The following is a 26,536-nucleotide window of genomic DNA, read 5'->3' on the forward strand; positions in this document are numbered from 1 at the left end:
TTTAAAGGGGAAAAAAAGGAATAAAAACAGCTTGTGGGGAACAAAAATCTCTATTTGTAGCAGCAAGTGTACTTTTTCCCAGCTGTTCAACAGCATTGTAAAATGGTGTCCAGGCATAATTATTTTTGATTGACGCATCGACTGACCTCATCTCTCAGCTTGTACTGTCAGAATGAAAGGAAACATTTGAGATCTATGGAAGGTAAAGGACATTATGAATAGCTTTTTTTAATGGATGCCCCAATTCTTATTTGCATCTGTTGTATTCTGCAAAAATGTCATGATAACAGCAATAAAGGCTCAGGGAAGTATCTGAGAAGCAAAATTGGAGCAATGAGCGAAGCAAATCAGCTTATTCCTCCCCTGATGCATTCCTAACTGTGGACTATTGATCACAGCGCTCATTCCTTATGTATGGAAATGTCTTCTTTGCTCTCCAGGAAGCACACTGTGTTTCTACTTTTAGTTGACCATTTAAAAAGCTGCAGCCAGCACTTAATTATATTTCCAATAGTTGTGAAAGGTTTTATGCTCTGTATTTGACACATAAAGTCTCTCTTTTTCTCACCATCTCTTGATTCTAGCCTCGGGCTACAGCCGTCCAGGGGACATTAGGCACTGAGAAAGATCAGTTAACCAATTAGATGTATCCCTGATTTTATCCCCCCCATCATTAAATATTAGAATAATTTGTTGCAAGGCGGGCCAGATTAGCTGTCAAGAAAATGAGAGTCGAACAAGCCAGTGATCCAGTGAACGTGCCCTTCATTCCAAGGACACCCTGATTATCTACGCATTTTTAATTTTACAAAAGCCGAGCCCCGGATGTTCAACAATACACTCTTTGCATTGCTGCGATATTAAGTTAGCAGGATTCCATCCTACTGGTGCAGCGGTTGTTGTTTTCTTTTTCTTTCGCTCCCGATAACGGCAGGGTGTTTATACTATGCTGGGCTGCAATTAAAAGCCAAGTCTTGTCCAATAAAAGCAATTTAATCACCAGCTGAAACCTAACAAAGTAACAAAGCATCCTCTAATTAGTGTCGCCGCGTGACTGGAAGAGTGAGACGCCTCTGTCCACTGTCATTATGTCTCTCGGTGATAAGCGGTGCTAGCTTACAGTGAGATTCACAGACAGAGAGCTGCCAGATTCTGGGAGTTTGAGTCTTGATAAAAGGTCATCCATAAAAAAAAACTTGGCGGCACGAAGTACCGTTAATTATCTTTGTTTTGTGTCACTAAGCTGGTGGTTGGAAAAAATCGTATTAAAGTTAAAAAATTAATTTTTGTTCGCAATTAGCACTTCAGACTAATGTAATTCTTGCTCTGAACGTGCCAAAATAAAGACTTGGCCCAAATCTTGGGATATTCTGAGCTGAGGTGTCATTGGCTTCGGAAAAACACTGTAGACACTCGTGTATCATTTGAAGATTGTGAAAGAGCCATGAAGAACGAAAAGTTGGATTGTTGTTTTTGGGTAGCGTTTTTATTTCCCAGTGTAATGCTAGCCTATTATAAGAGTTGGCTTGTCTGAATGCCCAGAGCCACCACCTGTCCGGTCGAGTGCGGTCGGCTCTTGGCCGGATTCCACAGTCTGTCCACCTGGACACTTCGTGCTTACAAAGCTTTGTTGGAGTAATGATTCGAGAGTTCATTTTCCAAATGCAATTGTAGTTCATAATTTAGTCTTTAACGATCTCTGCGTATGTTATACTGAACACTCATTTGCAAACCACAGTGGTGTAATCATTTATAGACCAGGCAGAGAGCCAGTTTCCATTAGGTTATTTTCTTTTTTTATTTGTGCTTAAGTACGCTTTCGCCGGGCGCACATGCACACCATTTTAGAAGTTAAAAAAATCCCGCATTTTTTTGTCGTTCGGTAGCCTGTGGCAATAGGCCACCCAACATTGTCATAACTGCCTTAAAATTAGGCCAAATTGTGAAGCAATGACAGGGAGTTTTGGTAACTTAAGCCCTTCTCCAGCTTCCCGCTGTCTGACACACATCTCTGCTTGCTGTAATGAGTGCGTTCCCTCAGAAATCATCCTCCGATTTGGCATTTGTCACAGTGAGTGTCCCCCTCCACAGGGGCTACATTGTACCTGCCACTGTAATGGATGTTCGAATTGAAAAGTGACTTGATCTTAGACTAGAATTTGTTTGTGTGTGCTGGAGTTGCGCTCTTAATAGAGAACTGTTCAGAGAACCTGCCAAACTTTCCTCACTTCAAAACGCTCCTATTACTTCTTTCTTTAGAAGGAGGAGGAAAACAACTTTGGAAAAAAAAAAGCACGGATAAAGAGTAGAGCTCATGCGGCCTAATTTATTCATCGATCGCTGCCTTCGTGATGACATGAGACATGCGGAATTAATTATTACTCCTTTCCTATCTTAATTAAATCTTTTTCTATCATTGATTTTAGACAAAAGAGCCTCCGAAATATCTTGCTTGTCTATTTTATTGGAATGTGGAAGGTTGTCGTAGGTGTACCGTGATGCCAGAAAGCTGCAGGTCGGGGCTTTGAGGTTGACGTTATTACATTTTATCCTCACAGAAATGTACCTGAAAACCTATTAAAGTTAACTTGTGTAGATACTACAAAAAAAAAATCCTAAAAGCATCATGCGGAATTGTGAAAAGGTTAAAGAGATACAGGAATATATCGCTTGCTTTGACTACAGCTAGCCAGTTTTTTGCAGGAAAAAAAATAAGTTATTGGTTAGTGACATTTAAAAAAAAAAAAGTTTTTTTTTTTTTTTAATTATGGGTCAAAACCTACATAAGAAGCACAGACACAGATTTGCCATTGAGCCCAAGCATAGAAATGAATCCAGTTGACATTCACGTCTGCATTTCTGACATGGCTTAACTTTTGCCTGGGCATCAAGGGACTCTGTCTGGCCAGTGTAGGCCATTGAGAAGGAAAAAATTCTTCATCCAGTCTTGCTTTGTTGCCAGACAGTCGTTTGTCCTCAGCTTTAGAAACTCAGGGATCTCTCGGGTCCGGTTTCACATTGCCTCCGGAAACTGTAATCAGGTGGGTTTTTTAGAGTCTTTCAGCTGTTTTAAGTCACAGCTCCAACCATTGGCTGGCTGAACTGTCAAAGCACTTGACGGTACACTGAAGCAGTGGGGGGGGGGGGGGGGGGACAAGGAGGGTAACAGGAAGGGGTCTTTCGGGATGTTGTGTTGAATTTAATTACTGTAATTACAACGCATGACAGTTATTCGTTCCACAAGATGATGAAATGTTGAGTGCTATTTCTGTAAGCTGCTGGAATGCTTCAGCGAGCACGCAGTCACGCAGGTCGAAGGGGGTCATTCGACATGTTCCAGGCTAATAAGGGTGGCTTGGATGCCTGTAGGTCACTCAGTGTGCAACAGTAGGGATCATTGGAGTATATTTTATCTAGTTTCTAGACGAAGGCAGTTAAATTTTATCTTCCTGAGACTGAGATTACTGGGATATTGATTAGCACAAGTTCTCATTTTTCCAACCCTTGATTTTTTTGCAATAAATAATGGATCTGCTAAGACAGTGATAATTATTACACAGGCATTATTTTATTATATATTTGGAATCTTGATTTCTCTTCTTTTCTAATTGATTATCTCTTTGTTTAGAAATAAACAACCCTGTATGGTGTTTCAGGCATGATTTGCAGCATAGTGATGTGAACCATGATGTAAATAGCATCATACGTTATATTTATTACACAGTTTTGAGCTGATTTGTAAATAATATATTAACTATGTAACTCTTTCCCCTCCCTTGCCAATTTCCCACTCATTGACCGGCCCTTTTTATCACACAAAAACTACTATTTTGCAGGGTGGCTAACCAACATTAACATTTTTCCTTTAAAATACGTGAGGCCATTTAAACACGTTTTTACAAACGGCTCATGTTTACAGCATTACAATCTTCCTCACACTGACGCACCTTTACAGTAACCTCTGATTGGCTAGTGTCACTGTGATTGACAGGAAAGAGTATTTGTCATATATTCTTACTTTACGATACAAGCACAACACTTTTATTTGTCTTTTTATTAAAATAATAAACCTTCCCATTTGCAGTATTGCTATTGCTGGCCTGTTTTTCACCCTTCTGACTGGATTTCACTGACTTATAAATAAACTCCGCCCCCTGCTATTTAATCCTCCTCTTTATTTTAAAATGCTCTTTTACATTCAACAGATTTGAGGTAAAAAAGATTTATATTTGTTTTCAATTCTATGCCCCATGCAGCAGAGGGCCCTAAAATGACAACCTCCAACTTTTATACATGCATCTCAGACAATACGTCTGTGTCTACTGATTTTTTTTTTGCTGAAAAGGAATCATATTTCTCTGAATCTCCTAAGGGTGATTGTCTCCTCAAAACTCAGATCTGGGTTTAAGGGAGTGTAGTAATGTTACAGTAAGCCGAAACCTTCTTTGAAATTCTGTATGAAAAAAATGCTCCGGCGTTGGCACGAGCAGACTTACCCGCTACGGCTCGGCTAGCGGTAGAATGATAAAGTGGGCCGGGAAGAAACGAGCAGGAAACAATAAATCTTCACCTTAAATCATTCAACGCCTGCATCTCTCTTGCTCACTCCCTCTTTTCTGCATTCCTAACACAAACAGACAAGGTGCATGGCGGAGTTGTACGGTGCTTCTTCTCTATTACTCTACTGCCTGCTGGGAGCAATGCAGAAGAGTAATAAAGAGTTAGCAGGGTCTGGCCGAGATCTCAGCGTGTGTGTGTTTGTTTATATATGCTGTATGAACAAAAGTGTGTGGACACCTGATCATAAGACTCATATGTGCTTTTTAAACAATTCATTCCATAAATCCTCATTTGCTCTTATTGTAACCTAAACTCTCCCAGAATGATGTTCCACTAGATTTTGGCATGTGCTTGTGGAGATTTTTGTTCATTTAGCTATTATAGTGTTACTAAAATTTAAGTTTGATGTAGGGTGCGGAGGCCTGGGGTGCTTTTCAGCCGTCCAAGTGTTTAATAGAGTTAAGCTCTATAGCAGGCCACTCAAGATCGTCCAGTCCAATCCATGTAAACTATATCTTCTTGTACACAGAGGCATTGTCATGCTATAACAGGTTGAGTCTCCTAGTTAAAGTAAAGGGAACATTTTATGCTGCTGCTTTCAAAGACAACCACGTGCCCCAATTGTTGTAATAACAGTTTGGAATGGCCCACACATTACTGGAAAATTCATACTTTTATCCATAATTGTGTGTGTGTGTGTGTGTAAATCTGTTTTCGACCCCCTACGCAAGACCATCTCTACTCATCTAATTTGTATCCCTGACTTCCCTTAATGCCTTGTTTGACATGTGTGCACTACGTTGCTGCACACAATTATGACAAGGTGCTTAGGCAGCTTGATGAGGCCGAAAGCCAACTTTTCCACTTGGCCGTCATGCCGAGGTGGCTACGGGCGCAGGCCAAGTGCTGCGTAAAGGGACCACACTATCCACGATCTTGCATACGGGATATGGACATATGGACGAGCGTGCGCATGCATTTTAACTGTCCATCCATTACAATCCAAGAGCAGTTACACTCTCTTTCAATCCGCTTCAACAGACATTGCTTTAAAGACTACAGGAGAGTGTGGAGTGTCAGAACGTGTTGCGTGTGGAGGGGTGCGATGGTGAGAAACTAGGAAGATGCGAATACTTCCTGTGCAGGTTTTTTATTTATTTAATGATACACCTTGGGTTCTCTAATTGAAGCCGAATACAGGCTGTTTTGTATGCAGACGCTAACATGCGACTCCAGAGAAGACTGTACCTAGGCCATTTGCATAATGAAAGTGATTGCACGAGTCAGAGGAAGAGGAGACAAGCAGGTGGGAATCTGGAAAGGAATTTGAATTCTGCTTGCCAAATGTACATTTTCTCTTCAAAAGGGAGAGAAAAAGCGAGAGAAAGATTTTGCTGAATGGGGGTGAGAGGATGGGATACGTGTGCACCAATTAGCAGACAAGAGAAACAGACCTCATTGATGCATTGCTTAACCTTAATAGCTTTTGTCAAGCTTTTGATTGATGCTAGATTTGAACCTTCGCATTTGATATAAGCAACGTAGAAAAAAAAAGTGAAGCATCATGCTTTCTAAATCTCAGGCTTCTTGTGCCATTTTTTTAGCATTTGTGTCATTCGTAAAAAAATATATCCGTTCAATAGCAGTTCAAACTTGTACACATGGACTTTACCATATGTGAGCGTGAGTGTTTAGAACTCTAAAAAACAAAGGTTCATGAACCCTTGGAAGCAAAGGGTTACAAATGTACGCTCCGGGCACGCCTCCGTCTTGACTCCATATGTGATACATGAAATAAGCAGACCCTCAGTAGGAGGTGGCAGCGATGGCTTCCAGCTGCACCTCGGTTTCCAAGTTTACGTAGATTAGGCGAGTGGTTTAAAAATAAATAAATAAATAAATTCTCCATGTGCCAGTTGAATCTGCACTCTAAATCGCTGCACTTATTCCATTCTGAACTGTACGCCCACCTTCCGCCCACCCCACACTTTCCCTAAGCCTCACCGCTAAGCTTTTTCCTTCCAGCTCATCCGTGCAGGCCTGCCTTGGCTCTCGTGCACGATGCATGCAGGGCAAAGGGGATGTGATACGCTATATAAGACAATGGGTCGGTCAGCATCCTGCTCAGGAAAGCCTTGTCATTAGAAAGATCCATATCAGTGCTTCTAGGGAAGACGATTAGCTGATGTTTTAGCACCTTCTTTCATTTTCTGCTGAAATTTTTTCCATCCTTGTGTTTTACAGTGTAGCTCTAATCTTTTTGTACATGTTTTTTTCACTTTCTAATGCTGGAGTTTTTGTCTGCCTTCTTGCTACAGCTCCTTTCATCATCCTCATCATCATACACTGCTTGAAACCTTGCTTCAATTTTTTTTTTCCAGTGCTTGTTCTCTTGTTGTCCAAGGGCATGTGTGCTGTGGACAGGTCAGTCTTTGAGATGAAGTAGAATACGATCTGGAGTATGTAACACCAGTATGTGTGTGTGTAAGTTTGAGTGTGTGCTTCTGGCTCCACCTGAGACGAAAGAGCCTGCAAGAGCCATTTTTTAAATCATAATTTCTCAGACGAATAATTCGTTCATTCGTTCATACATTCACCTACTTTTGCATTTCAATATTTGCTCAGTCAAAACATGTATTTTTCAGGCCTTGCAAATGACATTATGAGGCGAATGTGAAAAGCAAGCACAGAACTTTCTCAGTATGAATTCTATAAGCCTGAATCAGCTTACAGTCTAAACTCGGGCATGTTGTTGAGTATACAAAATGCTCATGTGACGTTTTTGACTTCGCACCACAGCTTTAAAAAGGAACTACAATAGCCATAGCAGCCTTTTTTATGCTGGAGAAATTCTCTCTTCATACAAGCACCAGGGCTCGAATTATGTTATTGTAACCAAAGATTGACACTATATGGACAAACATTTGTGGACACCTAACCATAAGATTCGTATGTGCTTTCTAAATTACCCATTTCCTAATATTATTACCTCCATTTAACTGGGAAGATGTTTCACTAGATTTTTGAGTGTGTTTGTGGAGATTTGTTCTCATTCATCCCAAAGGTGTTCAATAGGGTTGAGGTCAGATCTCTATAGCAGGCCACTCAAGATTGATCTTCCACTCCATCCCAGGGTGCTTGCTTTGTCAACAGTTTGGTTAAGGTTTCTTGATTTAGATCAACATGTTTGGATCTCATGGTTCAAGTGAAGGGAAAATTTTATGCCACCGTATCCAAAGACATCCTATACAACGGTGTGCTTTTAACAGTTTGTGGGAAAAACACGTATGGTCGTCAGTGAGGTATCCCTATTCCATGTCCAAATAGTGTGTACTTAATTAAAGTTCCACTTATGGTTTTGTCCTTCCCTTTACGGTTGATTAAAACGCTACAAATGTTTGCAGAGCTGTTACCTGCTTTGTATTAGCAGATCAACCTGTTTAAATGCACATCAAGTGCCATCCTGGCGTGTTTAAATTGACCGTAACGCCTATCGTCCCTCAGCACTCACTTGCCATATGGGAGACTGCGTTCTGCCGCATTCGTAGTCGCATTTTGAAGTGCTGCTTTTTGAAGCACAGTATCCTCCTGATGACAGAAACATCGTGCTGGCAGGAGGTGTGTTTTTTTTTTTTCTTTTCTATGTTCATTAAGATGCTTTGCAGGCAGTTTGCTGAAGGGAACAATTATTAGCATTTTAGAATTTTAGGAGATATGAAAATACTCTCTATTAACACTGTTGGATACTCCATTTCAGGCACATCCAGGTAATTGGACACTTATGTATTCGTAATTAAATATTCTAATATATTCTGCTCTGTTCTTTGGCATACTGGCCATGTAAAAATGCTAACTTGCCCTCAGTTCTTGGGCCGATTTCTTTCTTTCATTACTTTATACTGCTGTAAATAAATGACCCATCTAAAGAAGCAAATTTCTATTTTTGAAACATAATTACCTCTGCTGGTCATGTTGGACATTTTTTTTCTCCCTTGTATTTGCAGCACAGAGACGCTACCTTTTTTTTTTTATCACTTGCAATACTTGAAGCCCCCACGTTTTCATTCTAGAGCAGTTTAAAGTCTACAAAGTCAAATAATCAAAGCAATTTGCTCAGGTAATTTCCACCATAATAACTCTCCTTTTTAACATTTCTATTTACTTTCTTTCCACCCTCTTATCTGGGTCATCCTGCTATTTGTGTTTTTTTTTCCCTTCTAAGCAGCCATAGCAGTGGCTAAAGCTTCTTAGTTTGTTATTATTATAGAGGAAGCATCAAATAGGATTTTTGCAGCATTCGTAGTCAGCTTTTAGCCTGCGAGTAAAAAGAAATGACAGAGAATTGGTCAGGAAGTTTCTGTATCAGTAATCTGTACACTGTATTGGCAAAAGTTTATGGACACTTGGTTTATAAATATGGTATGTTCTTTTTGAGCATTACAGTCCACATTTAGTCTCAATTTGCTTTATAATTTCCTCCACTATTCTGGAAAGATGTTCCACTAGATTTTGGAGTGTGCTTGTGGAAATGTATGTTTATCAGCCACAAGAGTGCTAATAAAGGCAGGTACTGATGTAGGTGAGAAGACCTGGGGTGTAGCGTTCTAATTCATCCAGAAGGTGATCAGTAGGGATGAGATCAGAGCTCTATAGCAGGCCACTCAAAATCTTCCTCTCCAAATCATGTAAACCTGGGTTCTGGAGGAACGTTGGTCCATTTCACTATGTACTGCATCAGCTATATATGGTTGAAATGACAATAAAAGCTTCTTGATTTGACTTGACTTAAAGCATATCTTCATGGAGCTCGCTTTGTGCACAGGGGCATTGCCATGCTGGAACAGATTTGAGTTTCCAAGTTCCAGTGAACGCAACATTTTATTATACTGCATCCAAGGACATCCTAAACATTGTGTGCCTACAGCTTTGTGGTAACAGGAAAGGTCAGGTGTCCCAGTAATTTTGTCTATACAGTGTATGTGCATTTGAAAATGTTAAACCTAAAATAGGCATAGCCTAATCCTGAAAGGAGACTGATCTTTACTACCAGCTTTATTCAACCATTTGCTCTGGTTCTTAAATAATGAACAGACAAGTAGCCTTTTGCAAATCATAGGCCACCTTCTCTTTATATTTGTATTTGTTTATTATTATTACATATGGAGTAACATTTAAGTTGATAAAAAGAAGCGTTAAACATTGTAATCTGTGCACACACTACTGCTACTGATTGGCTCCATGTTGAAAGTACAGTCAAGTGAAAGTTCTTTGCACCTCAAACAGTTTTCCAACAGCATCCTCTACCAGTGCAGCTCTGCTTATGCCTATGAATTTGTGTGTGTGTGTGTGTGTGTGTGTGTGTGTGTGTGTGTGTGTGTGTGTGTGTGTGAGTGGGTGGTAGAGAACTCCAAAGATAGCAGTAACCGGGTGTGTGCTTCTATATTTCCCCCAAGTCTTTGACATTGTGGTGCTGCAGGGGTATAATACTGGTGTGTGTGTGTGTGTGTGTGTGTGTGTGTGTGTGTGTGTGTGTGTGTGTGTGTGTGTGTGTGTGTGTGAGTGTGTGTGTGTGTGATATGTGAAGCATTCCTGGAGACAGGGATTATGTATTAGATTGGCCATATGCTCAAGCGATCCATGTAGTAGAGCAGGAGAGTGACGCCTTTTTTAATAAGAGCAGTGATGCCTGCCAGGCTTCTTGTCACCAGGATCCGACCATCAGGTGTGCACCTCTATTTAACCAACCACTGATTAAATCAAGGGTACCGCACACATTCCAGATGAAGCCTCTTTCTGCTTTTATATATTCAGCATCTACTTTCACTGCAACAATCTCGGGTTTTGAAATTCAGTGCCCGGAGGTTGTTTTGTTCGTTCCGTGCAATTCAAAGAAGCAGTCTTTCTCATTAGGCTATTTTAGCCGGAATTGTTGAAGATAATAATTACAGGAGTCTTGACAAAGGCATTCTATGCTTGTGATCATCCATGTGTGAGAAAGGAATAATTAAGGGCTGAAGTGAGGAGCGAGAAAAGTGTTGTGAATGGCAGATTATTTAACCCGCGAGGTCAATGGATTTTTGCGCTGAGTAACAGTGCGCAAAAGAAGACTGTTTCACTGACAATCGCTGGGTACATAGTTCAAACGTTTGTTAGACAGCAAGGCTTCCTGCAACATATTTTTAGATCGCTCAGATCTCTCCAGGATTGAAAATTTTTTTTTGTTTGCTTGTCCTGAAAGTACTGTGTCTGTCAGATCTTTAGTGAAGCAAGCTGTTTGTGTTTGCGATCCCAACTGCAGGCAGGTTTTTCAAACTCTTATAATTAAAGAATAGCTTTTTCCCACTGATATTGGCAAACTTTTCAGAACAGATTTGGATGATGATGTCTAGTTTTGTTCTTTTCAAAAAAGGTAGAGAACTAACGAGTGCCTGATCATTAGAAGATGCACTACCAATATACATTATTCATTCAGTGATGGCTTTATACCAGACAGGGACATCTATCTCGGGAAAATTGTGCAAAAGGCGGGAATTTACCCTGAATGGCACAGGATGGCAAATCATCTTTATGTTGTAAACATATGTACATAGTTTATCAGACAAAACAGATGTGCAATAGTCTGTTGCTGTGGCATGTGTAAGAGGCAGGAAGAAAGTAAATAGATTTACTTACAGGTTAAATACTTTTGGATTTTGCATCATTGCAAAGAAACAGCAGGATGTATGTAGACAAAAAGTACCATAAAACAGGTGAACACAGTCAGGTAACAAATCATTGATAAGACAGGGCCTGGACAAAAACAGAGACTCATGTTATAATAAATAAGCACATATTGAAAACTCAGAGCAAATCCTTTGAGCAAACTGTTGGGCGAAAACTATTTGGTCCAACTCAAGCCACAAGAGCTATGGGTTATAATACTGACTGTAGTGTGTTGATCATTATAATTGTTTAGGCGATTTTTACTTCAGCTTTCAGCTAAATCGAGAACAATCTCTGACTTCAGTGCTATCACTTCACGTTCCACAAATGGCCATATTGGCCTGGCTGCTTCCTGTTAGTCACAGAAGGTCAGGCCCACTACTTCACTAAGCAAAGTGAGACTAGTTGGCCCGGCTTAGAAGAGCAAATGCTTCCACTGTAGAATCGTGCCTGTGCGTTAGCGTGCTGTTGGCATTCAGTGAGTGCAAACCGAAATTGTATCATCTTCTCTACTGCTGCATGGGTTTGCATGGCTCTGTGCTGAATTTTGATCAGATACTGTATTCTTTCGAAGCCTCAGTTTTCTCTAGTTGCCTCTCATGCGAAATTACTTGCTAGTGAGTGTGACGTTAGTACAGTAAATGCCCACGATGAACCGATTAATCGATAGAGAGATCTAAACTGTGTAGGAGGACTTTTAAAACGTGGCCTCCATAATAGAGAGATTTTGGAGCAAATGAAATGCAGAAGCTTTAATGACAGAGTTTGTATGCATATGTTGTAGCAGAACAAAGCGTATTTGGGTTAAATATGATGAATGTGCACATATGCATGCTTACATGGGCACGTCTGCTCGCTCAGCACGTCTCAGTCCCAGTTGGCGTAATTTCATTATTTCTATAATTCACTCGTGTGCTCGTGTACCCGGATCGAGTTCCTGCACCTGTAATGCTGAGAGGTATTTCTCATTGTTCCAGTTTCGAGAGCTCTCTTCGAGATTTAATGTTAAGCTGCATAACAGATTTTGGCCCGATGATTATGCACGTCCGCACCGGTCGCTGTCTTCCATTCCAGCTAGTCACCAAGCACAGATGAGGCCCAGCTGGAGCCAGGAAAGGAGCAGGAACGCGTCGCTATGGCAACACTCATCGCTCATACATTCATGCACAATTCATGCCGACCTTTTGCTCTTCGGTGTCGGCCCTCTTGTGGCCTCTGTGCAGCCTTTGCACGGCTTTTAGGACTAAAACTGAGGTTCAGGGACACTTTACAGGTGGATCATCTCACCCAAGACCATCCTCTCAAGCACCTTTAATGAGTGCCACAATGCCTTACTGATACCAGAACCAATAAGAGCGAGAGAGGGTGAAAGCTGGACCGTAGGATCTGCCTAAGAAAGAAGGATGGATGTTAAAGATGACATCATTTACAAAGAAATACGGGGGAGGGGGGCAAGTAACCGAGAAGGTTGAGAGGCGTATATTATGGCACCTTTCTCTCACTATGGATATTGAATTTGTGGAGAGGAATGTCAATTGGAAATTGGTTCAGAAACAGCAGTCGCATAACAGCTGTTCTCATCTCTGAATTTACAACCGGATCGGAAATGTTGCTTTTTCTTTAACACATCACTCTCGCTCGCACCGTTCCGTCTGTGAATAAAATATATATGTTTTTAAAATGCCTTTTATTCAGCGAAACACATTATGCAGTCCTGATAATCCTGCTCTTATTCATATGGCTGCTCATGCTTACATATTGTCTCATTGCGATTCATAACACCCCAGTTTGCAACCCATTTAGATCTTCTCCTGCATTAACATTCATTTAAAGTGTGTTTTGAGTCACCCTTTGCTTTACTCGATTTGCAGTCCTGTTATTTCATGAAAAGCGACAAAATATCAAATTCAAGTGCACTTAATGTAAAACATGTCACATTCCCGTGTGTGACATTTGGCAGATGGAAACCTAATAACTCTAGCAATCTGTTGTGAGTCTTCACTAAGGCTAAGAAAGGAATGTAATTCTTTAGATTTTTCCTTGACTTTGTCCCTCTTGGTATTTCCTTCAACATGCTGGCTTAATCAGAGTGTGTTTAATTCTTGCTAATCATTTCGGTGAGCCACGGGGAGACAGGGTGGTCGCAATGAGAGGATGCAGAGGGCACGTTTGTAATTCCGATTCCAATCGTATCTTTTATCCACTGCCGCACATGCTTCGTATGGAGAGAGGGATGTATTTTTATACAGGCCGAAGCAGAGAAAAAACAGGGTCCATTTACAAAATTGGCTCTTTTTCTGTCATTACATTCCTATTGTGTCTACAGCCAAGCCAAACCCTGGCCTCTGGGACTTCTGTCTGATTGCTACAGAACTCGAGACTCCCCTGGACGTGAGGTTTGGAGGAGGCAGGATCACAAGGGAAGCAGAGCGAGGAAAATAAAGATTCTCATTCACTGTAGGAGTTAACCCATCTCTGGGATATTTAGGTTTAGTTATTGCTTCTTTCTCCTGGTGGTTCTTTGCCACCAGGATAACATCATCTTTGTAGGGGCTGATGGCATCTGGATGTGCTTGAAGTCTAAGGACAGCTTTGGGGAAGCAATTGTGGCCTTTTTGTATAGTAGAGCAGCTACTGAGTGTTAACGGTTCCAATGGCTGCAGATACCATTGCACAAAAATCCCAGAGGCTGTAGTCACTTAGTAAAGTTCTGCTAGTGCACAAAGACCTGCAGGCATCGGGTTGCTCTTGCAGCAGAGTGTCTTTCCAACCGCATAATGGGATGACACACTTTTACAAAAATGTAAGCGCATACTCATGATCTCAGTGAAAGTGCTAGACTGAAAGAGTCGATACAACACCTGAGCACCATTACAATACTTTTTCTCCTAACTTTCTGCTGACTAGAGTAAAAATCTGAAGAACAGAATAAATATACTTTATTCGGAAAGAACAGTTAACATGTTCAAGACAAAAACAAATACAGAGGTAAATATTGGGGGAAGTGGTAAGTCATTGGTTAAGGCTCTGGGTTACTGATCGGAAGGTCCGGTGTTCAAGCCCTGGTATCTTCAAGCTGCCACCCTTGGGGCCCTTGATCAAGACCCTTAACCCTCTGTACCCCAGGGGTGCTGTAACATGGCTCTGACCCCCAGCTTCCTAACATTGCTTGGACTATAAAGTACATGTGAGACGTATAAAGCACCTTTCTTTCTTAGGATGGGCACTACTGTCTTCTTAGAATATCTGCTTCATTCCATAGAATCACAAACTTCATGTGCCATTCTGTATTAAGATCCTGGTCTGGATTTTAGAGTGTTGAATTCATTAACTAGTTCAAATTGATTTTGAGAAACCAAACTAGTTGAATTAATTAGAAAACACTGCTTACATGATCAAGATTAAATGTCCCTAGAGTGATATGAGGTTGAGGAACTGCCAGAAACAAAACCAAACACAAAGGTTACGACCACATAAATGTTAACACAAATACAGAAACGAATGTTCAAAGCACAGAAAGATGCTAAAATGTTGTTATTCTTGTGAACTCCTGAAGAGGCGTCATCAATCCAGTGGTTGCAGGAGACTTTTAACTGTGTTGTGCTCAGGACGTTAAGGGTGTTTTTTGAGTAATTGGGGATCAAGGACTGTTTGCCGCTTCTTACAGCTCCTCTCTGAACCGACTGTCTGAGCCTGTTAGAAAAGCCTCTACTGATCCTGCCAGGTCCCCTGGGTGCCTGTCAATCTCGTCCATCCACTCCTTTTACTTTCAGAAATTCTTCTCTGGATCCTGTGCTTTACCTGTCCTTTGAGGCATTCTCTCCGAAATAGTTACATGCTAATGTAATGTACCAGGTCCCTAGCCTTACACCTTTTTTTCATTTCACTTCATTTTACCACTGGCCTTTGCTTTATGTTTAAATCTCCGTGGCATGGGAACGGCTGAATAAAAGGTCCACCCAGTTACTCATGTTCTCTAGCATGCAGGGTGCTTAATGAGGGCGCCTGCTAATTATGCCTTAGACGTTTTATTTGGATTGTCAATTAAGCAGGAATTGATGCCTCTGTTGGCAAGGGAAGTGCACATATTTCTGAGCGACAACCAGCATTAAACCTGGACGTTGTTTTTAAAACACGAACAGACCTGTTTGTACTGGTTTTTCCTCTCCTTTTCTTTTTAGCTGTTTCATTTCTCTTTCATCTCTCTCTCTCCATTGAATGTCTCTAAATGGATAGTGTACTGTAACTGGTTAGGTAGGGGTGTAGCGCTCCATCTGTTTTGCACACGGTGGAAACCTGTCTGGGAATTCAGGCACTTCTGTGCACAGCTGCTACTGAGCCGTGGCCGGTTGCAATGATGGTGTGCCAAGGCTGGAGTGATACGTACAGGAGTTCGACGTGGCCCGAGGATAAGGAACGCTTCCTCGCCACAGTAATTGGGTTTAACGTGTCCTGCTGGGGTCCTGACATGGACAGACGTTTGTCTAATGCCAAGCTCCAATCATGGTGCAATTACACAAGGCCTGGTTTGCGCCTGCTCCCCCTGACTCTTCATTATTCATATTCCTCACTTCACTTACACTGAATCTTGATTTTCTTTCCTTTAACACTCAGTGATGTCTTTAGTAGAAATTCTGTTTCATGTCAGATGCCACTCTAGGAGTGAGGAGCGATCTGGAATCTGGTCTTTTACATTTGAGGCTGTACTGTACTGTACTGTACTGTAGATTAGATCTCCAGTCCCCTCTCTGTTTGGGTCTTACAGAGCTATTTGCCCATGCTGTAACTGGCCTTTCTCAAATCACACAAAGAGACATAATTATTGACAGAAGTATAAATTGAATCGCACACACCCATTCCTCGGGGCATAAATTCCTGTGCGTTTGTGCCTGATCATGTGGTCTCCATTTGAAAAGAAGTATAGGGTCCATCTAAAAGGAATGTAATTCAATATGTCAAGTTACAAACTGCCAGAAGTGCTTTATGGGGAAGAGATGCACAGGTGCCCATAGGCTGTTGCTTGGTCTATTGAATGCTTAGTGATTGTGAGTACTGGATTATGTTTCAGAATGTGTGCACACAAAAAAGCAGCTGTGGATAGGTCTAATGGACAACAGCAACAGGAGTGTGACATATAGGCAAATAAATATATTTCTTATATGTATATTTGTTTATTAGGGGGATAAAAAATTTTTGGTTCACGGCTTACGGTTCAGTACACATGTGTACCGAGTGCAATCCTTTTTGCGTGTGAATTTTATATATACAGTCGTCCCTCAATTTATCGTGGTTGGAATCTCGTGGTCCCACTTCATCACGATTTTCAATTTACCCGAAAAATTTTTATGTTGAAATACGGTAATTTATTAATAAAAATATAATTACTCATTATAAAATAAAGTAGAAAGTATACCTAAAAACAGTGCAGTGTATCATTCATTCATCTTCTCCCGCTTATCCGTAATTCGGGTCGCGGGGGCAGGCCCCCGCCTTCGACTGCTGCCCAATCCTCACAGCACCGTCCCTTACGGTCCCTCCTGCAGGTGGTGAGCCCACGGGAAGGCGGCCCCACGTCACTCCAACGTCACGGACCTTGATATTTCCCTCGTAAGGGACCCCCGGAGCATAGAGGGTTAAGGGCCTTGCTCAAGGGCCCAAGAGCCCAAGAGTGGCAGCTTGGCGATACCGGGGCTTTATCATATATTCATATATAAAATCATAAGAAATAAGTAGCATTACAAGAAACCTATATGGGCTATGCTACGCTATATGCTACTGTACAGTACCGACTTTAAATGTGATATTTATACGAATGTACACAAAATTCATCTCGCTATATTCTTGCAAATGTTTTCTGTGTGTGTTTAAAGAGTGTGGGAGAATAATTTATGGCTTGAACAATAAAAAAAAAACGGAGGACAGAGTCTTAGCATTATTGCATTATTCAGTTCTATTCAGTTTTGCTTGTACAGTACAATTATATATCATTACTGTACACAGTTATTAAAGAATAAAGACACACACTACTAAGCATCTTGAAAAGACATTTATTTTCTGAATATGAATTCTGAGATGAGCAAAGAGCAGACATTACGACTAAAGCAGCAGTTCTTAGGTTCAAATTTACAGCATTTTCACTAAAGCAAGAAAAAGAAGACTTTTATGCTATCCACGTGAGACCATCCCTAGTAGCAGGGGACCAATTTCACAGAAGACATACCTTTGCTCCTAATTAGTTTTTTAAAGAGCCCACATCCACTGCTCCTTCTTCCTCTCCCTCCTTGTGTTTGACCATGTGCTGCTGCTTAACAAGAAGCAGATCCAGAACCGTTTTGCAATGCCACATCAAACGCTACCGCCATAGGCACAACATATGCTAGGGAACGCTGGGGACTTGTTATGACCACCATTTTGCTATGCTTGGGTGTGTCTTCACTGCTTTCTCAAAGTGAAGTCCATTTAACATTCTTGCTATGACACAGGCTTCCGAAAAAAATATCTTCACTATGTTAGTTTGTCTCCTGGAAATGTTTTCTTTATGATACATCTCTCAAATCTGGACAGCTATATTGAGTTTCGCTACTGGATTTTTTATTTTTTTTTAATAACACTAGATCACTAGGATATATTAATATATGCAGCAATGCTGCAATTCTGATAATGTGTGGCATAATCGAGTAAAAGACTGACTGGTATGTTTAAGGCCAATTAATTCAGTCTGGAAAATCGTGCCGTTTCGTTTACATTGCTTTCTTTTCTTTGTAATACCACACACTTAGTGAAGATAGAATTTAGGTCATGTGACTATTTTTTCAAAGCCATTTAAAGCATCCATGATTCTGTGAATGGTGTAAAAGTGGAATAGATTTATTCTGTTGAAGTTGACTGTAGTTATCAATGGTTATAACTTTCCCTTGTGTGAGTTACCTAACAATCTAGGGTAATGGGGTACTGACTAAGTATGTCGGAAACTGGTTTTAGAGCAGACGCCTATCCTTTTGGCCTGCAATAGTTCAGTTGTTAGGACGAGGGTTTACAACAACTGTCCAACAACTGCTAGAATCCCCGGACCAAACCCCAAACGTCTAGCCCTCTTGACTGTATTTGCTAAACAGTTGCTAATGATTCTTAAAAGTTCTTACATGGAAAAGTAACTGCTGTAAATTCTAGCCAATCACATGCAAGAGCTGAGGCCACATTGAGAAATGATAAAGAAACCTGTACTTTTGTTCTGTTCTTATTAATTGCTGCGGCTTGACAAATTTCTCCGGCTGTCTCGTTTCTGCTGCTTTACCGCCCACCACGAGCCAGACGTTTTAATTCGGCAACCAGACGCTTCAACGCTGAAATGGAATACATTTACATTAGGATGTAAATGACCTAACCTCGAAAAGACGTAGTTTGATAGGTGTAATCAAACGTTTTGTTCTCAACCCTGCTCAGCTCATACCTCAGGTAAATTCATTTGGTTCTTTGGCCAGCGTTGAAGAAATTTTACACTACCAACAGAAACGATAATGAGTCACAAGACAATAAAAAAAAAAAAAACACAGAGCAGAAAGAGCCATATTTGTTTATGCTGATTAATTTAGTGCACACTATAGGAATGCGATTGCTCGATGAGGGACTGGGCATAGCTCATGTTTCGAAATGTATACATTGTTCAACTCCTTCTTTCCTGAAATATTGTGTGCATTGTACAAATCGTGTACTGCAGATCTCTCTGTAGGGATTTGAATTAATGGATAGCACAGCTTGCTTTGATTTGTGCGAAACAACCCAATCATAAGTTGCACTCGCTTTTTAAGGCCATTAAAAAGAGAAAAAGGAAGAGAGCGAGAAATAGAAGAAGAAAAAAGAATTTAAACAATGCGGAGTTTGACAGCAGATAAAATGAGCTCTTTTATTCTGAAATACTGGCCAGCGTTTAATGGGCTTTATTTTGTGCTTACTTGCTCTTTGGTTGGGGAGCAAAGACGGAGCAGGTCGCATTTTATCGTGACAGTCGGCTATTTTCTCACTCCTCGGCTCGTTCTCGTTCTGTGGCCGTGCCGGCTGTGCGAGCGGGAGAGAGAGAGAGAGAGAGAGAGAGAGAGAGAGAGAGAGAGAGAGAGAGAGAGAGAGAGAAAGAAAGAGAAAATGAAGTGATTTGTGGAAGCATTGATCGGCAGCGTGGTTATTGATCAGGGTGCTGAGAGGGATGGAATAGGGTTGGCTGAGCTCTTTGTCTAGCAGAAATGGACACCAGTTGGCCTGGCTGCAAGGGGGCCGTGTCATTCCGGCTTTTTTGGTAGCATTGATGTTACTGACAGGTGTGACACCGGGAACTCATTATTACCACCCCAGTGACTGCTGCTTTCTGGCACTGTCTATTCATCATATAGGATTTTTTTTTTTTTTTGCAGAAAAAGAATATAGAGGATGCATATTTGGCTCCAAACGATAATGTCAATAATGACTTGTTTAAGGTTTCTTTTTTTCATCTACATATTTTTCTGGGTGCTGTATTAGTTGCACAAAGGGGTTTTTATAGTGTGAAAGCTGTTTTCATACCTTTTTGGAGTGGTTTTGAAAACAGACAAAAACTTCAATGCAGCACGGGAAACCATTTTTGCTATTGGCGATACCTGGGTAAAGATGAAAGATGGTGCAGGAAAGGATGACACATTACCCTTACAGTTTAAAAAGGTTCCCTGGATTACTGTAAATGATTATAATTGTATTGTGAGGCAGTCAGCTTTCACAACCGACAGAAAGAAAGAGAAGGGCTTGAAATGATATTTCAAGTGGCATTGATATCTCTGAAGGTGAATGTTTGAGGGTGAATATTAGAGGTCAACCGATTAATAGGCACCGATAGTTGATTGCTGGAACAATCAACTATCTGCAAAAGTCCATACCGATTTTCCGGCTTCCGGGTCCGCTGTCATTACGAGAGCGGCCTCTAGAGGCGAGTCACTGAGGCCACGTGCTGATTGTTTATACAGGAAACTGCGCGCTGCGCAGAGAGTGCTAGCTATATATATAATTTAGAATGTATTAATTTTATAATTATATTTATTAATTAATATATACATATCATTTCATTTAGCACATTTCCATGATTCGGTAATGTTTTTTTATTTTTATTTTTGTAATAAAGTTCAGCACTATTTCATATCGAGTGTTATGTTGTATGGTGTACGACAAAAAAATCTACCTTTGGCTCCATAAAATGTTTATTGTAAAATAGTTTGCATGAGAGTTTTTCCGCTAGTAAACTTTTCTATAAGAATGCGTTATATGAAAATAAAGCTACTGGCTGAGATTCAGCATTTAGCGTTTGTGCATGTAGTCTATTAGTTCTTGTTTCACATTTCATGACACTAGGAAAGGGTTTTTATGGTCAATAGAGCAGATCACGTGCATTTATGGTGTGTAAAAGCATACTTTTATAGATTTGCAGTGCTGTAGGTAGCTCATATTTTGTTCTGCAAGTGCTTCGTGATCAATGAAAGACCTCTATTTTAGCTTAATGATGACAGACTGATGATAAATTAACAATGATGGTATAAAGATAATGATATTAATGTGTTGAAAAAAAAAGTCGAGCATTTGGTCTAATGACACACATCTAGAATATTTAGCATATTTGTGGATTGGGAGCTTTACAGTATTCCTAAGCGAGCAGTAGAGAGCCATCTGGCCATCGCTTGGTTTCTCTCCAAGAGGCACCCTAGACCGGGCGAGTTCCAATACTGTGTAGGCTTGCTCCCTTCCCCCTTTCACCATACGCTGCTATTATTAGGAGCATTGCCATTGGAATCCACTAAGCAAATAAGCAAATAAATCGTTTGTTGTGTCATCTTTGTGTTGTTCTTTTCTGTTTTTCTCGTTTTTGTTTCCCTGCATTCGTTCCCGTTCATCTTTGTGCCGTCCAGAAATGATGAAGAAGAAAAAAATATGAAACGATGTGCTGAGGAGTGATGAAAGAGAGCGAGAGGGTGGTATGAGGCGAAGGAGGAACTAAGTGTGAAAAAAAGATGGAAAAAAGATGAACTGCACCCTTTAATGATGAGGATGAACCATGGGGCAAAGCGGCGAGGAAGTGAGCTCAGCGCCAACTCAGGGGGGGTCGGGGGAGTTGCGAATGTGTTGAAGAGGAAACGAGGGAGAACATGAGTGGAAGAGATGGAGAGAGTGAGCAAGAAGCAAGTTATCCCTCTCGCTCTCTCTCTCTCTTTTTCGATGGTTTGAATAATTGAATCGTGCTTGGTGACAGTGCCATGGTGGTTCACTCGTGCATATTCTAGAAGTAATCTTTTCATTTTCTGGGCCGTGTGCCTTTGTGCGAGAGATGCCGAATGACACGATATGGCCTGATAGTAGATTTCTGAAAATATTCTGCTAGTGTCCGTCAGAAAACACATCACCTCGGGTTAACCACAGACTTTGCATTCACACTGAATGTTTGCACATTTGCCCTTGGCCTTTATTAGTGTACCAGTTGTGTCTTTGGTTAAACCAAGCAATCACAATGTCTTCCTACACTCCTGGGTCATGCACATCTTGTACATCATTCTACATGTCTTCTACATCCGAGAAATAAGGCATGGCTGACTCCCCTCCAATTCACCCACCTCTCCTTTCTGGAGATCTTTTCATTAGAAACTGGCCTAGCCTGTCCTGTGTAGGAGGAGGGTTTTTCTTTTTCTTTTTTTGCCGAATCCCAGCTCTAAATAAGTCAGGGTGTCTCTAAGCCGGGGTCAGGGCCTGAAACAAACATGGAAGCTCAGTAAGGGAGCGATAGAGTGAGAATGATGGCAAGACAGAGGGGGAGGGAAAGAGTTGACTTAACCTTTATATATATATATATATATATATATATATATATATATATATATATATATATATATATATATATATATATATATTGGCTCTTGTAGAAACCTCTATACTATCTATAACTCCAGATGAATCAAATAACAATTCCGCTTTTTTTGTTATTTTATTCCTTAGTTTTTTTTATAACAAGCGATAAAATAGAATAGGAATGCGAGAGGGGGGGAAACAAGAGCGTATGCAGCAAAGATGAGTAGTAAAGTCCTGAGTCCTCCAGATTGGATTTCAGTGAACCCCAGGGTGTGTGCAGATGTGCAGATGTGCCTCGGTGCTCAGTTGTATATGATTGCACCGGAGTCTTAGTGTATAGAGTACCAGTAACGACTAAACAGAGCGAGGAAGAAGAGATGCATTCAAGATCCGTGTTCCATGTATCAACTGTCACATCTTTTTCAGATGTTTGTGTTCAGTGGCTCGGTGCCAATGCTTCTCTGTGCCCTCCAGCGTCCTCTATTACTTCTGCATGAAGCAGAGATGTTGGCCATAATTCCTAAATTAGATTTTCCACTCTTCTGATCTCAGGAAACACAATGCAGCGTGCATCAAACTGACATTCTACCACAGTGAGGATAAATCTTCAATCCTTCAATCAGATTCTGGAATGGTGTTGACCCATTGTCTATGCAGCAGCTTGCAAATTACATCTGTGTAATTTGATGGCTGTAATTAAATGATAAGATTACAGTATTAATGGACTTCTATAATGCTTTCTATAGTTTCTATAATTTTATAAAAAAAAGATTCAGCGGATTAAAGGTAAAATGGTATAATAACAGAGGAAAAAACTGTTGATATGGTAAACCTTTGGCTTCTCTAAGTATATAAGGAGTCTCCAGTGTCAGAGCTTTGTAAAGATAAGTAAGTTTTTCATCCCAGACTTTTCATAATATAATTTTTTTTTTTCTTTTTTCAAAACAGGAACTACTGTAGCTTAGTTCATCAACATTCAGTTGCAACAAATGGTCTTTTTGCTTTATGTGTAATTTTAATAATAAATGGCAAATTGCTTTTAATGGTGAATAATAATAGCAAAAATAAACAAATAAATGCGGCTAAACTACTAAAACTACTGCTTCAATACTTAAATGCTTAAACAATCTTAATCAAGTGTGGATGAGGCAGATCATCAAACCCGCAACCGTTTCATTCCTCCTGTCGACTCTTAGGCTGTTCCCATAGCAACCCATTCCAACACAACCAATCCTGTATCACCACATGCTTGGGAAAATAAACGCGAAGCAGAGAATATATAGGTGGGAGATCAGTGCTGAAATGGATCAGCAACAGGAATATTTTCCTCTACATTTCTTTTTTAAAAGGAAATATACCCACTGAACAGGTTTATCCCACAGGAACACATGATGCTTTGTGAAGCCGTAAACATACGCTAGAATAAATAAAGAATTACAATTACTGTTACAAGCATGTTAGACAGCCAATAGTAGCGTTTATTTATAGTATTTCATGAACACCAAAGCAGAGTGGTTCTTGAATTATACAGATTTTGTTGTGTATGGCATTTAAATTATGGATCGCGGTAACAAATGCATCATCTTTCACACTTCATATATGCGAAGCTTCCATTGCATATGCAGGCCCTGGATTTTCATTTATTCATCTTACTTGCAGAGAGTGGGATAGTTTTGAAATACATTACAGTGTGTGTGTTTGTGTGTATGTGTGTGTGTCTATGTGTGTATAAAAACCTTCCACCATCCTCCATCACCCCACTTAACATGCGGCGGTGCCATCCAGTGGCATTATGCTTTCTGCATTGCTTGATCTTGAATATGCACAAATAGTAGTTATTCTCGTCCTCCTTCTGCCCTCCGTCTTATTCGTGCTCTCTCTCTCTCTCTTTCTTTCTCTCTCTCTCTCGCTCTCTCTCTCTCTCTCTCTCTCTCTCTCTCTCTCTCTCTCTCTCTCTCTCTCTCTCAGTCTTTCTCTCCCCTGATCATGCAAGCAAAGCTGTTGAAGTGGTCTTGAAGTCTTTTCATGGGATGTGCCCACTGGAGAACTAACTGGCATCTTATATTCGAGCTGCTTTCGACTCGACTGGTTCCTATTGCTCGCTCTGTCTTCTCACTTGCATACCTCCGAGTGATTAGAGCGAGAGAAGGAACATCGTGGTATGTAGGAACATCATGAAATGAGTGGATGTTCCCGTTCTGTCTAAGAAGGAGTACAATTTTGGTTTTGAGGTAGGACATGGACATGGGTTACGGTTTTTGGGGGTCGGGGGGGGGTAAGAAGTGGCTTACTCATTTGAGAGGAATTATTTGGGTTTTTTTTTATTCGTGAAGCACCTTTGTTGAGTGCAGGGCTCTTTCAGCCTGTAGTAAGAGTTGTACAGCGTGTACTCGTGTACTCGAGTGGGTAGCGGTGTGTATTTTATGTGTTGATTTCGGCCTGTGTTACACTGGTGAATTTTAAGCAGCCTTTCTGGGTGACAGGCGCCGTGTTTAAAACAACAGTGGGCACCTATGCATGTCAGACTGACAGCACCAGGTTCTGACAGCACAAGCTGCCTTAAACAAACACACACACACTGACACACACTGACACACACACACACACACACACACGAACACACACACACACACACACACACACACACACACACACACACACACACACACACACACACACATACACACATCCACCATTCTTCACTTTGTTTAGGGCTCCATGCTGTTCTCTCTATAACAAAGCATTGTGGGTGTATGGGATGGGTGTCAGTCAAGTATCTGTGTAACTTCTACCTTTAAAAAAAAAGAGATAAAGCTGACGTGAAAACCTCGCCTGTCATTTCTGGGCGTCACTGAAGTGGAAAGGGGTGGACATTGTGTGTGTGTGTGTGTGTGTGTGTGTGTGTGTGTGTGTGTGTGTGTGTGTGTGTGTGTGTGTGTGTGTGTGTGTGTGTGTGCGGGTTGAAATGTTTGAAGTCAGTGATCAGGAACAGCCTGTTCCTCATGCTCTTCCAGCTTTTACCTGTCCTGAGAGATGTTGATAAGAAGTAGAATGAAGCAGGAAAGGAGAAGGACAGGTGAGACAGTGGAGAAAATTAGGAAAAAGATATAAACAGGGAAACGAGAGAGACAGCATGAGTCTCTGGTATGGTTATTTGTTTGGGCTTTACACAGATTTTGTCAATTTGAGGCTGTACAAACTTTGCACAGCTTTATGGAGGTTAGTTGTTTCCATGGCAACACACCCAACGACAAATGGCGCACACTGATCCCTAATATAGCTAGTGTCATACTGTGCTGAACAGATCATTATTAGTTATTGATGAGGATTACTGTAAGTAAACAATATAAACTTGATTGGTGAAAGTTACACATAGTCACATCTTATCAAACATTTGAAAAAACATTTAAAATCTGACAGGGGAAAAATGTTCTCTTACAGAGACTGCATATATATTTGAATATATCATATATCTTAAATCTGGCAATTTTAAAAATGGGACGTGGCACAATTCGAGGAACTTGAGAAGATACCTTTTAAATGAGAAGTATAACAAAGAATGGAAGAAGGAGTTAACACCAATTACTAAAACCATTATTAGTAGAGGTGGAGCACAGATGCAAATATTTCACACATTTGTTCTTTCTTTCTTATAGATTTACATTTATAGCATTTTGCGGATGCCCCGAGATGCTCCAGAGTGACTTACAATTATCTCACTCATGCAACTGAGCAGTTCAGGGTTTAGGGCCTTGCTCAAGGGCCCAGCAGTGGCAGCTTAGTGGTGGTGGGATTTGAACTCAGGATCTTCTGATCAGAAGTCCAACATCTTAACCACTAAGCTACCGCTATAGCTAGTTATGAGCAAGCAAAATTCTAGATCAAGTGATCTCTATATAAAAAACTAACAAAAATTGACCTTTAGTTTGATCCGTCCTGTCAGTTTTGCACTGCAAATACTGACAGATTTTTCTTGTCAATGCTGGAAAATGACAATGCTATAATCAGGATAATCCACAGCCACCCTCCACTTAATGCCAGGAGGTCATACACCCCAAAATTGTGTAACACACTCCTAGCCAGCGAATTTTTCCTTGCATGTACAAAACCTTAAAAAAAAGGGAGAATCTTTTTTCCAGAGAAAGATATTTTGAGGCTTTCCAAAGAAATCTCTTAATCTGTCTATCACCTTGTTATGAGTGCTGGGGAAAGCTGGGCGGCTGTGTTGTATGGAAAGGCACCCTAAAGAAATTGAGCCAAAACAAAAATAGTTTGTTTTGTCTAGTTTGAGTCAGCAATGCAATGTTCTTCTGAACAGCATGCATGATAAAGCTACAAGCATACTATGAATAGTAGCAGAGGTAGCAATGTAGCATGTTCACACCAGTAACAGATTCCACAAAGGATTTTTGTTGAGGTTGAT

At 40.7% G+C, this 26,536-nt stretch overlaps 1 protein-coding gene and 1 long non-coding RNA gene across 13 annotated transcripts in view; both read left to right on the plus strand.

The window, feature by feature from the left end:
• Positions 1–26,536, plus strand: part of agrn (agrin) — a 253,929-nt gene that overhangs the window by 96,999 nt on the left and 130,394 nt on the right. The window lies entirely within an intron of this gene.
• Positions 12,337–19,120, plus strand: LOC310741753. Its single transcript, XR_014538058.1, has 3 exons — positions 12,337–16,620; positions 17,235–18,273; positions 18,323–19,120. It is a non-coding gene; the product is annotated as an uncharacterized lncRNA (long non-coding RNA).

The sequence above is a fragment of the Silurus aristotelis genome, assembly GCF_946808225.1.
Source record: "Silurus aristotelis genome assembly, chromosome: 19".
In the NCBI taxonomy this organism is placed as follows: domain Eukaryota; kingdom Metazoa; phylum Chordata; class Actinopteri; order Siluriformes; family Siluridae; genus Silurus; species Silurus aristotelis.